The following is a 13,567-nucleotide window of genomic DNA, read 5'->3' on the forward strand; positions in this document are numbered from 1 at the left end:
ACTTTCTCAGCCTTTAGTTGGTCATTTTTCTTTTCACAATACTGTCATTTAGGGGTGGTTAATCGGTGCAATTTCCTGATTCAATTTGATTACCAATCGATTATTGAATTTCCATTTGACAACAGTAACCCAAAATACACCATAAACGTATTGCACCATTAAAAAACAGTCAGCTGCTGAATTACTCAAGTTTTATTGAGAAACATCTCAAAGCACCTTCAGTATTGTGTAGTATAGTTGTAACTTCCAAATTAGTTTTTTTTAAAAATCGTTTTAGATGTAATCTTTCACCGGGGCTAATTTTGTCAACACCTCGTGGAGAGTGCGTTGATTAGGCGGAATGAGGCTTCAGGCGGTTGTCTTTAGCCAACGCAGCCTCCTCTGCATGGAAGCGCGACATGTGAGCCCTCATCCATCCATCCATCCATCCATCCATAGTACTGTGATCATGCACTGATTTCGAGTAATTAGGTCACATGATCTAGAAGCTATTGAGCTAAAATGTTAATATTTTCATTGAAAAATTAATATAAAATTAATTACATTAACTTTTTGACATTTTTATTACATTTTGAGGTCTAAAATATGATGATTTTTGGCTGATTTTGAGGCCTTCCGGCCGTATGACGTTTTTTATGACATTTTGAGGCCGTTCTAAAATTTGACTTTTTTTGGGCGATTTTGACGCCTTACTATACTATGACGTTTTTTATGACATTTTGAGGTCAAAAAAATTTTTGACTTTTTTTGGCCGATTTTGACGCCCTACTATACTATGACGTTTTTTATGACATTTTGAGGTCAAAAAAAATTTTGACTTTTTTTTGACATTTTTTGACGCCTTACTATACTATGACGTTTTTTATGACATTTTGAGGTCAAAAAAAAATGTGACTTTTTTTGGCCGATTTTGACGCCTTATTGACTTGTTTTGACATTTTTTGACGCCTTACTATACTATGACGTTTTTTATGACATTTTGAGGTCGAAAAAAAATTTTGACTTTTTTTGCCCGAAAAAAACGCCTTACTATACTATGACGTTTTTTATGACTTTTGGAGGTCGAAAAAAATTTTGACTTTTTTTGTCAGGTTTTGACGCCTTACTATACTATGACGTTTTTTATGACTTTTGGAGGTCGAAAAAAATTTTGACTTTTTTTGTCAGGTTTTGACGCCTTACTATACTATGACGTTTTTTATGACTTTTGGAGGTCGAAAAAAATTTTGACTTTTTTTGTCCGATTTTGACGCCTTACTATACTATGACGTTTTTTATGACTTTTGGAGGTCGAAAAAATTTTTGACTTTTTTTGCCCGAAAAAAACGCCTTACTATACTATGACGTTTTTTATGACTTTCGGAGGTCGAAAAAATTTTTGACTTTTTTTGCCCGAAAAAAACGCCTTACAATACTATGACGTTTTTTATGACATTTTGAGGTCGAAAAAAATTTGGACTTTTTTTGCCCGAAAAAAACGCCTTACTATACTATGACGTTTTTTATGACTTTTGGAGGTCGAAAAAAATTTTGACTTTTTTTGTCAGGTTTTGACGCCTTACTATACTATGACGTTTTTTATGACTTTTGGAGGTCGAAAAAAATTTTGACTTTTTTTGTCCGATTTTGACGCCTTACTATACTATGACGTTTTTTATGACTTTTGGAGGTCGAAAAAATTTTTGACTTTTTTTGCCCGAAAAAAACGCCTTACTATACTATGACGTTTTTTATGACTTTCGGAGGTCGAAAAAATTTTTGACTTTTTTTGCCCGAAAAAAACGCCTTACAATACTATGACGTTTTTTATGACATTTTGAGGTCGAAAAAAATTTGGACTTTTTTTGCCCGAAAAAAACGCCTTACTATACTATGACGTTTTTTATGACTTTTGGAGGTCGAAAAAAATTTTGACTTTTTTTGTCCGATTTTGACGCCTTACTATACTATGACGTTTTTTATGACATTTTGAGGTCGAAAAAAATTTTGACTTTTTTTGTCCGATTTTGACGCCTTACTATACTATGACGTTTTTTATGACTTTTGGAGATCGAAAAAAATTTTGACTTTTTTTGTCCGATTTTGACGCCTTACTATACTATGACGTTTTTTATGACATTTTGACGTCGAAAAAAATTTTAATTTTTTTGCCCGAAAAAAACGCCTTACTATACTATGACGTTTTTTATGACTTTTGGAGGTCGAAAAAAATTTTGACTTTTTTTGTCCGATTTTGACGCCTTACTATACTATGACGTTTTTTATGACTTTTGGAGATCGAAAAAAATTTTGACTTTTTTTGTCCGATTTTGACGCCTTACTATACTATGACGTTTTTTATGACATTTTGACGTCGAAAAAAATTTTGACTTTTTTTGCCCGAAAAAAACGCCTTACTATACTATGACGTTTTTTATGACTTTTGGAGGTCGAAAAAAATTTTGACTTTTTTTGCCCGAAAAAAACGCCTTACTATACTATGACGTTTTTTATGACTTTTGGAGGTCGAAAAAATTTTTGACTTTTTTTGCCCGAAAAAAACGCCTTACAATACTATGACGTTTTTTATGACATTTTGAGGTCGAAAAAAATTTTGACTTTTTTTGCCCGAAAAAAACGCCTTACTATACTATGACGTTTTTTATGACTTTTGGAGGTCGAAAAAAATTTTGACTTTTTTTGTCCGATTTTGACGCCTTACTATACTATGACGTTTTTTATGACTTTTGGAGATCGAAAAAAATTTTGACTTTTTTTGTCCGATTTTGACGCCTTACTATACTATGACGTTTTTTATGACATTTTGACGTCGAAAAAATTTTTGACTTTTTTTGCCCAAAAAAAACGCCTTACTATACTATGACGTTTTTTATGACTTTTGGAGGTCGAAAAAAATTTTGACTTTTTTTGCCCAAAAAAAACGCCTTACTATACTATGACGTTTTTTATGACTTTTGGAGGTCGAAAAAAATTTTGACTTTTTTTGCCCGAAAAAAACGGCTTACTATACTATGACGTTTTTTATGACTTTTGGAGGTCGAAAAAAATTTTGACTTTTTTTGTCCGATTTTGACGCCTTACTATACTATGACGTTTTTTATGACTTTTGGAGGTCGAAAAAAATTTTGACTTTTTTTGCCCGAAAAAAACGCCTTACTATACTATGTTTTTTATGACTTTCGGAGGTCGAAAAAATTTTTGACTTTTTTTGCCCGAAAAAAACGCCTTACTATACTATGACGTTTTTTATGACATTTTGAGGTCGAAAAAAATTTTGACTTTTTTTGCCCGAAAAAAACGCCTTACTATACTATGACGTTTTTTATGACTTTTGGAGGTCGAAAAAAATTTTGACTTTTTTTGTCCGATTTTGACGCCTTACTATACTATGACGTTTTTTATGACATTTTGAGGTCGAAAAAAATTTTGACTTTTTTTGTCCGATTTTGACGCCTTACTATACTATGACGTTTTTTATGACTTTTGGAGGTCAAAAAAAATTTTGACTTTTTTTGTCCGATTTTGACGCCTTACTATACTATGACGTTTTTTATGACATTTTGACGTCGAAAAAATTTTTGACTTTTTTTGCCCGAAAAAAACGCCTTACTATACTATGACGTTTTTTATGACTTTTGGAGGTCGAAAAAAATTTTGACTTTTTTTGTCCGATTTTGACGCCTTACTATACTATGACGTTTTTTATGACATTTTGAGGTCGAAAAAAATTTTGACTTTTTTTGTCCGATTTTGACGCCTTACTATACTATGACGTTTTTTATGACTTTTGGAGATCGAAAAAAATTTTGACTTTTTTTGCCCAAAAAAAACGCCTTACTATACTATGACGTTTTTTATGACATTTTGAGGTCGAAAAAAATTTTGACTTTTTTTGCCCGAAAAAAACGCCTTACTATACTATGACGTTTTTTATGACATTTTGAGGTCGAAAAAAATTTTGACTTTTTTTGCCCGAAAAAAACGCCTTACTATACTATGACGTTTTTTATGACTTTTGGAGGTCGAAAAAAATTTTGACTTTTTTTGTCCGATTTTGACGCCTTACTATACTATGACGTTTTTTATGACATTTTGAGGTCGAAAAAATTTTGACTTTTTTTGTCCGATTTTGACGCCTTACTATACTATGACGTTTTTTATGACTTTTGGAGGTCAAAAAAAATTTTGACTTTTTTTGTCCGATTTTGACGCCTTACTATACTATGACGTTTTTTATGACATTTTGACGTCGAAAAAATTTTTGACTTTTTTTGCCCGAAAAAAACGCCTTACTATACTATGACGTTTTTTATGACTTTTGGAGGTCGAAAAAAATTTTGACTTTTTTTGTCCGATTTTGACGCCTTACTATACTATGACGTTTTTTATGACATTTTGAGGTCGAAAAAAATTTTGACTTTTTTTGTCCGATTTTGACGCCTTACTATACTATGACGTTTTTTATGACTTTTGGAGATCGAAAAAAATTTTGACTTTTTTTGCCCAAAAAAAACGCCTTACTATACTATGACGTTTTTTATGACTTTTGGAGGTCGAAAAAAATTTTGACTTTTTTTGCCCAAAAAAAACGCCTTACTATACTATGACGTTTTTTATGACTTTTGGAGGTCGAAAAAATTTTTGACTTTTTTTGCCCGAAAAAAACGCCTTACAATACTATGACGTTTTTTATGACATTTTGAGGTCGAAAAAAATTTTGACTTTTTTTGCCCGAAAAAAACGCCTTACTATACTATGACGTTTTTTATGACTTTTGGAGGTCGAAAAAAATTTTGACTTTTTTTGTCCGATTATGACGCCTTACTATACTATGACGTTTTTTATGACTTTTGGAGATCGAAAAAAATTTTGACTTTTTTTGTCCGATTTTGACGCCTTACTATACTATGACGTTTTTTATGACATTTTGACGTCGAAAAAAATTTTGACTTTTTTTGCCCAAAAAAAACGCCTTACTATACTATGACGTTTTTTATGACTTTTGGAGGTCGAAAAAAATTTTGACTTTTTTTGCCCAAAAAAAACGCCTTACTATACTATGACGTTTTTTATGACTTTTGGAGGTCGAAAAAAATTGTGAGTTTTTTTGCCCGAAAAAAACGCCTTACTATACTATGACGTTTTTTATGACTTTTGGAGGTCGAAAAAAATTTTGACTTTTTTTGTCCGATTTTGACGCCTTACTATACTATGACGTTTTTTATGACATTTTGAGGTCGAAAAAAATTTGGACTTTTTTTGCCCGAAAAAAACGCCTTACTATACTATGACGTTTTTTATGACTTTTGGAGGTCGAAAAAAATTTTGACTTTTTTTGTCCGATTTTGACGCCTTACTATACTATGACGTTTTTTATGACTTTTGGAGGTCGAAAAAAATTTTGACTTTTTTTGCCCGAAAAAAACGCCTTACTATACTATGATGTTTTTTATGACTTTCGGAGGTCGAAAAAAAATTTGACTTTTTTTGCCCGAAAAAAACGCCTTACTATACTATGACGTTTTTTATGACATTTTGAGGTCGAAAAAAATTTTGACTTTTTTTGCCCAAAAAAAACGCCTTACTATACTATGACGTTTTTTATGACTTTTGGAGGTCGAAAAAAATTTTGACTTTTTTTGTCCGATTTTGACGCCTTACTATACTATGACGTTTTTTATGACATTTTGAGGTCGAAAAAAATTTTGACTTTTTTTGTCCGATTTTGACGCCTTACTATACTATGACGTTTTTTATGACTTTTGGAGGTCAAAAAAAATTTTGACTTTTTTTGTCCGATTTTGACGCCTTACTATACTATGACGTTTTTTATGACATTTTGACGTCGAAAAAATTTTTGACTTTTTTTGCCCGAAAAAAACGCCTTACTATACTATGACGTTTTTTATGACTTTTGGAGGTCGAAAAAAATTTTGACTTTTTTTGTCCGATTTTGACGCCTTACTATACTATGACGTTTTTTATGACATTTTGAGGTCGAAAAAAATTTTGACTTTTTTTGTCCGATTTTGACGCCTTACTATACTATGACGTTTTTTATGACTTTTGGAGATCGAAAAAAATTTTGACTTTTTTTGTCCGATTTTGACGCCTTACTATACTATGACGTTTTTTATGACTTTTGGAGGTCGAAAAAAATTTTGAGTTTTTTTGTCCGATTTTGACGCCTTACTATACTATGACGTTTTTTATGACTTTTGGAGGTCGAAAAAAATTTTGACTTTTTTTGCCCGAAAAAAACGCCTTACTATACTATGATGTTTTTTATGACTTTCGGAGGTCGAAAAAAAATTTGACTTTTTTTGCCCGAAAAAAACGCCTTACTATACTATGACATTTTTTATGACATTTTGAGGTCGAAAAAAATTTGGACTTTTTTTGCCCGAAAAAAACGCCTTACTATACTATGACGTTTTTTATGACTTTTGGAGGTCGAAAAAAATTTTGACTTTTTTTGTCCGATTTTGACGCCTTACTATACTATGACGTTTTTTATGACTTTTGGAGGTCGAAAAAAATTTTGACTTTTTTTGCCCGAAAAAAACGCCTTACTATACTATGATGTTTTTTATGACTTTCGGAGGTCGAAAAAAAATTTGACTTTTTTTGCCCGAAAAAAACGCCTTACTATACTATGACGTTTTTTATGACATTTTGAGGTCGAAAAAAATTTTGACTTTTTTTGCCCAAAAAAAACGCCTTACTATACTATGACGTTTTTTATGACTTTTGGAGGTCGAAAAAAATTTTGACTTTTTTTGTCCGATTTTGACGCCTTACTATACTATGACGTTTTTTATGACATTTTGAGGTCGAAAAAAATTTTGACTTTTTTTGTCCGATTTTGACGCCTTACTATACTATGACGTTTTTTATGACTTTTGGAGGTCAAAAAAAATTTTGACTTTTTTTGTCCGATTTTGACGCCTTACTATACTATGACGTTTTTTATGACATTTTGACGTCGAAAAAATTTTTGACTTTTTTTGCCCGAAAAAAACGCCTTACTATACTATGACGTTTTTTATGACTTTTGGAGGTCGAAAAAAATTTTGACTTTTTTTGTCCGATTTTGACGCCTTACTATACTATGACGTTTTTTATGACATTTTGAGGTCGAAAAAAATTTTGACTTTTTTTGTCCGATTTTGACGCCTTACTATACTATGACGTTTTTTATGACTTTTGGAGATCGAAAAAAATTTTGACTTTTTTTGTCCGATTTTGACGCCTTACTATACTATGACGTTTTTTATGACTTTTGGAGGTCGAAAAAAATTTTGAGTTTTTTTGTCCGATTTTGACGCCTTACTATACTATGACGTTTTTTATGACTTTTGGAGGTCGAAAAAAATTTTGACTTTTTTTGCCCGAAAAAAACGCCTTACTATACTATGATGTTTTTTATGACTTTCGGAGGTCGAAAAAAAATTTGACTTTTTTTGCCCGAAAAAAACGCCTTACTATACTATGACGTTTTTTATGACATTTTGAGGTCGAAAAAAATTTTGACTTTTTTTGCCCAAAAAAAAACGCCTTACTATACTATGACGTTTTTTATGACTTTTGGAGGTCGAAAAAAATTTTGACTTTTTTTGTCCGATTTTGACGCCTTACTATACTATGACGTTTTTTATGACATTTTGAGGTCGAAAAAAATTTTGACTTTTTTTGTCCGATTTTGACGCCTTACTATACTATGACGTTTTTTATGACTTTTGGAGGTCAAAAAAAATTTTGACTTTTTTTGTCCGATTTTGACGCCTTACTATACTATGACGTTTTTTATGACATTTTGACGTCGAAAAAATTTTTGACTTTTTTTGCCCGAAAAAAACGCCTTACTATACTATGACGTTTTTTATGACTTTTGGAGGTCGAAAAAAATTTTGACTTTTTTTGTCCGATTTTGACGCCTTACTATACTATGACGTTTTTTATGACATTTTGAGGTCGAAAAAAATTTTGACTTTTTTTGTCCGATTTTGACGCCTTACTATACTATGACGTTTTTTATGACTTTTGGAGATCGAAAAAAATTTTGACTTTTTTTGTCCGATTTTGACGCCTTACTATACTATGACGTTTTTTATGACTTTTGGAGGTCGAAAAAAATTTTGAGTTTTTTTGTCCGATTTTGACGCCTTACTATACTATGACGTTTTTTATGACTTTTGGAGGTCGAAAAAAATTTTGACTTTTTTTGCCCGAAAAAAACGCCTTACTATACTATGATGTTTTTTATGACTTTCGGAGGTCGAAAAAAAATTTGACTTTTTTTGCCCGAAAAAAACGCCTTACTATACTATGACGTTTTTTATGACATTTTGAGGTCGAAAAAAATTTGGACTTTTTTTGCCCGAAAAAAACGCCTTACTATACTATGACGTTTTTTATGACTTTTGGAGGTCGAAAAAAATTTTGACTTTTTTTGTCCGATTTTGACGCCTTACTATACTATGACGTTTTTTATGACATTTTGAGGTCGAAAAAAATTTTGACTTTTTTTGTCCGATTTTGACGCCTTACTATACTATGACGTTTTTTATGACATTTTGAGGTCGAAAAAATTTTTGACTTTTTTTGTCCGATTTTGACGCCTTACTATACTATGACGTTTTTTATGACTTTTGGAGGTCGAAAAAAATTTGGACTTTTTTTGTCCGATTTTGACGCCTTACTATACTATGACTTTTTTATGACATTTTGAGGTCGAAAAAAATTTTGACTTTTTTTGCCCGAAAAAAACGCCTTACTATACTATGACGTTTTTTATGACTTTTGGAGGTCGAAAAAATTTTTGACTTTTTTTGCCCGAAAAAAACGCCTTACTATACTATGACGTTTTTTATGACTTTTGGAGGTCGAAAAAAATTTTGACTTTTTTTGTCCGATTTTGACGCCTTACTATACTATGACGTTTTTTATGACTTTTGGAGGTCGAAAAAAATTTTGACTTTTTTTGTCCGATTTTGACGCCTTACTATACTATGACGTTTTTTATGACATTTTGAGGTCGAAAAAAATTTTGAGTTTTTTTGCCCGAAAAAAACGCCTTACTATACTATGACGTTTTTTATGACTTTTGGAGGTCGAAAAAAATTTTGAGTTTTTTTGCCCGAAAAAAACGCCTTACTATACTATGATGTTTTTTATGACTTTTGGAGGTCGAAAAAATTTTTGACTTTTTTTGCCCGAAAAAAACGCCTTACTATACTATGACGTTTTTTATGACATTTTGAGGTCGAAAAAAATTTTGACTTTTTTTGTCCGAAAAAAACGCCTTACTATACTATGACGTTTTTTATGACTTTTGGAGGTCGAAAAAAATTTTGACTTTTTTTGCCCGAAAAAAACGCCTTACTATACTATGATGTTTTTTATGACTTTCGGAGGTCGAAAAAAAATTTGACTTTTTTTGCCCGAAAAAAACGCCTTACTATACTATGACGTTTTTTATGACATTTTGAGGTCGAAAAAATTTTTGACTTTTTTTGCCCGAAAAAAACGCCTTACTATACTATGACGTTTTTTATGACTTTTGGAGGTCGAAAAAAATTTTTACTTTTTTTGTCCGATTTTGACGCCTTACTATACTATGACGTTTTTTATGACATTTTGAGGTCGAAAAAAATTTTGACTTTTTTTGTCCGATTTTGACGCCTTACTATACTATGACGTTTTTTATGACTTTTGGAGGTCGAAAAAAATTTGGACTTTTTTTGTCCGATTTTGACGCCTTACTATACTATGACTTTTTTATGACATTTTGAGGTCGAAAAAAATTTTGACTTTTTTTGCCCGAAAAAAACGCCTTACTATACTATGACGTTTTTTATGACTTTTGGAGGTCGAAAAAAATTTTGACTTTTTTTGTCCGATTTTGACGCCTTACTATACTATGACGTTTTTTATGACATTTTGAGGTCGAAAAAAATTTTGACTTTTTTTGTCCGATTTTGACGCCTTACTACACTATGACGTTTTTTATGACTTTTGGAGGTCGAAAAAAATTTGGACTTTTTTTGTCCGATTTTGACGCCTTACTATACTATGACGTTTTTTATGACTTTTGGAGGTCGAAAAAAATTTTGACTTTTTTTGTCCGATTTTGACGCCTTACTATACTATGACGTCTTTTATGACTTTTGGAGGTCGAAAAAAAATTTGACTTTTTTTGCCCGAAAAAAACGCCTTACTATACTATGACGTTTTTTATGACTTTTGGAGGTCGAAAAAAATTTTGACTTTTTTTGCCCGAAAAAAACGCCTTACTATACTATGACGTTTTTTATGACTTTTGGAGGTCGAAAAAAATTTTGACTTTTTTTGCCCGAAAAAAACGCCTTACTATACTATGACGTTTTTTATGACTTTTGGAGGTCGAAAAAAATTTTGACTTTTTTTGTCCGATTTTGACGCCTTACTATACTATGACGTTTTTTATGACATTTTGAGGTCGAAAAAAATTTTGAGTTTTTTTGCCCGAAAAAAACGCCTTACTATACTATGACGTTTTTTATGACTTTTGGAGGTCGAAAAAAATTTTGAGTTTTTTTGCCCGAAAAAAACGCCTTACTATACTATGATGTTTTTTATGACTTTTGGAGGTCGAAAAAATTTTTGACTTTTTTTGCCCGAAAAAAACGCCTTACTATACTATGACGTTTTTTATGACTTTTGGAGGTCGAAAAAAATTTTGACTTTTTTTGTCCGATTTTGACGCCTTACTATACTATGACGTTTTTTATCACTTTTGGAGGTCGAAAAAAAATTTGACTTTTTTTGCCCGAAAAAAACGCCTTACTATACTATGACGTTTTTTATGACTTTTGGAGGTCGAAAAAAATTTTGACTTTTTTTGCCCGAAAAAAACGCCTTACTATACTATGACGTTTTTTATGACTTTTGGAGGTCGAAAAAAATTTTGACTTTTTTTGTCCGATTTTGACGCCTTACTATACTATGACGTTTTTTATGACATTTTGAGGTCGAAAAAAATTTTGAGTTTTTTTGCCCGAAAAAAACGCCTTACTATACTATGACGTTTTTTATGACTTTTGGAGGTCGAAAAAAATTTTGAGTTTTTTTGCCCGAAAAAAACGCCTTACTATACTATGATGTTTTTTATGACTTTTGGAGGTCGAAAAAATTTTTGACTTTTTTTGCCCGAAAAAAACGCCTTACTATACTATGACGTTTTTTATGACTTTTGGAGGTCGAAAAAAATTTTGACTTTTTTTGTCCGATTTTGACGCCTTACTATACTATGATGTTTTTTATGACTTTCGGAGGTCGAAAAAAAATTTGAGTTTTTTTGCCCGAAAAAAACGCCTTACTATACTATGACGTTTTTTATGACATTTTGAGGTCGAAAAAATTTTTGACTTTTTTTGCCCGAAAAAAACGCCTTACTATACTATGACGTTTTTTATGACTTTTGGAGGTCGAAAAAAATTTTGACTTTTTTTGTCCGATTTTGACGCCTTACTATACTATGACGTTTTTTATGACATTTTGAGGTCGAAAAAAATTTTGACTTTTTTTGTCCGATTTTGACGCCTTACTATACTATGACGTTTTTTATGACTTTTGGAGGTCGAAAAAAATTTTGACTTTTTTTGTCCGATTTTGACGCCTTACTATACTATGACGTTTTTTATGACTTTTGGAGGTCGAAAAAAATTTTGACTTTTTTTGTCCGATTTTGACGCCTTACTATACTATGACGTTTTTTATGACATTTTGAGGTCGAAAAAAATTTTGAGTTTTTTTGCCCGAAAAAAACGCCTTACTATACTATGACGTTTTTTATGACTTTTGGAGGTCGAAAAAAATTTTGAGTTTTTTTGCCCGAAAAAAACGCCTTACTATACTATGATGTTTTTTATGACTTTTGGAGGTCGAAAAAATTTTTGACTTTTTTTGCCCGAAAAAAACGCCTTACTATACTATGACGTTTTTTATGACTTTTGGAGGTCGAAAAAAATTTTGACTTTTTTTGTCCGATTTTGACGCCTTACTATACTATGACGTTTTTTATCACTTTTGGAGGTCGAAAAAAATTTTGACTTTTTTTGTCCGATTTTGACGCCTTACTATACTATGACGTTTTTTATGACATTTTGAGGTCGAAAAAAATTTTGAGTTTTTTTGCCCAAAAAAAACGCCTTACTATACTATGACGTTTTTTATGACTTTTGGAGGTCGAAAAAAATTTTGACTTTTTTTGCCCAAAAAAAACGCCTTACTATACTATGACGTTTTTTATGACTTTTGGAGGTCGAAAAAAATTTTGACTTTTTTTGTCCGATTTTGACGCCTTACTATACTATGATGTTTTTTATGACATTTTGAGGTCGAAAAAAATTTTGACTTTTTTTGTCCGATTTTGACGCCTTACTATACTATGACGTTTTTTATGACATTTTGAGGTCGAAAAAAATTTTGAGTTTTTTTGCCCGAAAAAAACGCCTTACTATACTATGATGTTTTTTATGACTTTTGGAGGTCGAAAAAATTTTTGACTTTTTTTGCCCGAAAAAAACGCCTTACTATACTATGACGTTTTTTATGACTTTTGGAGGTCAAAAAAAATTTTGACTTTTTTTGCCCGAAAAAAACGCCTTACTATATTATGACGTTTTTTATGACTTTTGGAGGTCGAAAAAAATTTTGACTTTTTTTGCCCGAAAAAAACACCTTACTATACTATGACGTTTTTTATGACTTTTGGAGGTCGAAAAAAATTTTGACTTTTTTTGTCCGATTTTGACGCCTTACTATACTATGACGTTTTTTATGACATTTTGAGGTCGAAAAAAATTTGGACTTTTTTTGTCCGATTTTGACGCCTTACTATACTATGACGTTTTTTATGACTTTTGGAGGTCCAAAAAAATTTTGACTTTTTTTGCCCAAAAAAAACGCCTTACTATACTATGACGTTTTTTATGACTTTTGGAGGTCGAAAAAAATTTTGACTTTTTTTGCCCGAAAAAAACGCCTTACTATACTATGACGTTTTTTATGACTTTTGGAGGTCGAAAAAAATTTTGACTTTTTTTGTCCGATTTTGACGCCTTACTATACTATGACGTTTTTTATGACATTTTGAGGTCGAAAAAAATTTTGACTTTTTTTGCCCGAAAAAAACGCCTTACTATACTATGACGTTTTTTATGACTTTTGGAGGTCGAAAAAAATTTTGACTTTTTTTGCCCGAAAAAAACGCCTTACTATATTATGACGTTTTTTATGACTTTTGGAGGTCGAAAAAAATTTTGACTTTTTTTGTCCGATTTTGACGCCTTACTATACTATGACGTTTTTTATGACATTTTGAGGTCGAAAAAAATTTTGAGTTTTTTTGCCCGAAAAAAACGCCTTACTATACTATGACGTTTTTTATGACTTTTGGAGGTCGAAAAAAATTTTGACTTTTTTTGCCCAAAAAAAACGCCTTACTATACTACGACGTTTTTTATGACTTTTGGAGGTCGAAAAAAATTTTGACTTTTTTTGCCCGAAAAAAACGCCTTACTAT

The 13,567-nt window shown here is 31.2% G+C and overlaps 1 protein-coding gene across 1 annotated transcript in view; it reads left to right on the forward strand.

Annotated features, from left to right (window-relative positions):
* nr5a5 (nuclear receptor subfamily 5, group A, member 5) overlaps positions 1 to 13,567 on the forward strand; it is an 84,419-nt gene that overhangs the window by 2,884 nt on the left and 67,968 nt on the right. The window lies entirely within an intron of this gene.

This window comes from Toxotes jaculatrix, chromosome 18 (assembly GCF_017976425.1).
Source record: "Toxotes jaculatrix isolate fToxJac2 chromosome 18, fToxJac2.pri, whole genome shotgun sequence".
Classification (NCBI taxonomy): Eukaryota; Metazoa; Chordata; class Actinopteri; family Toxotidae; genus Toxotes; species Toxotes jaculatrix.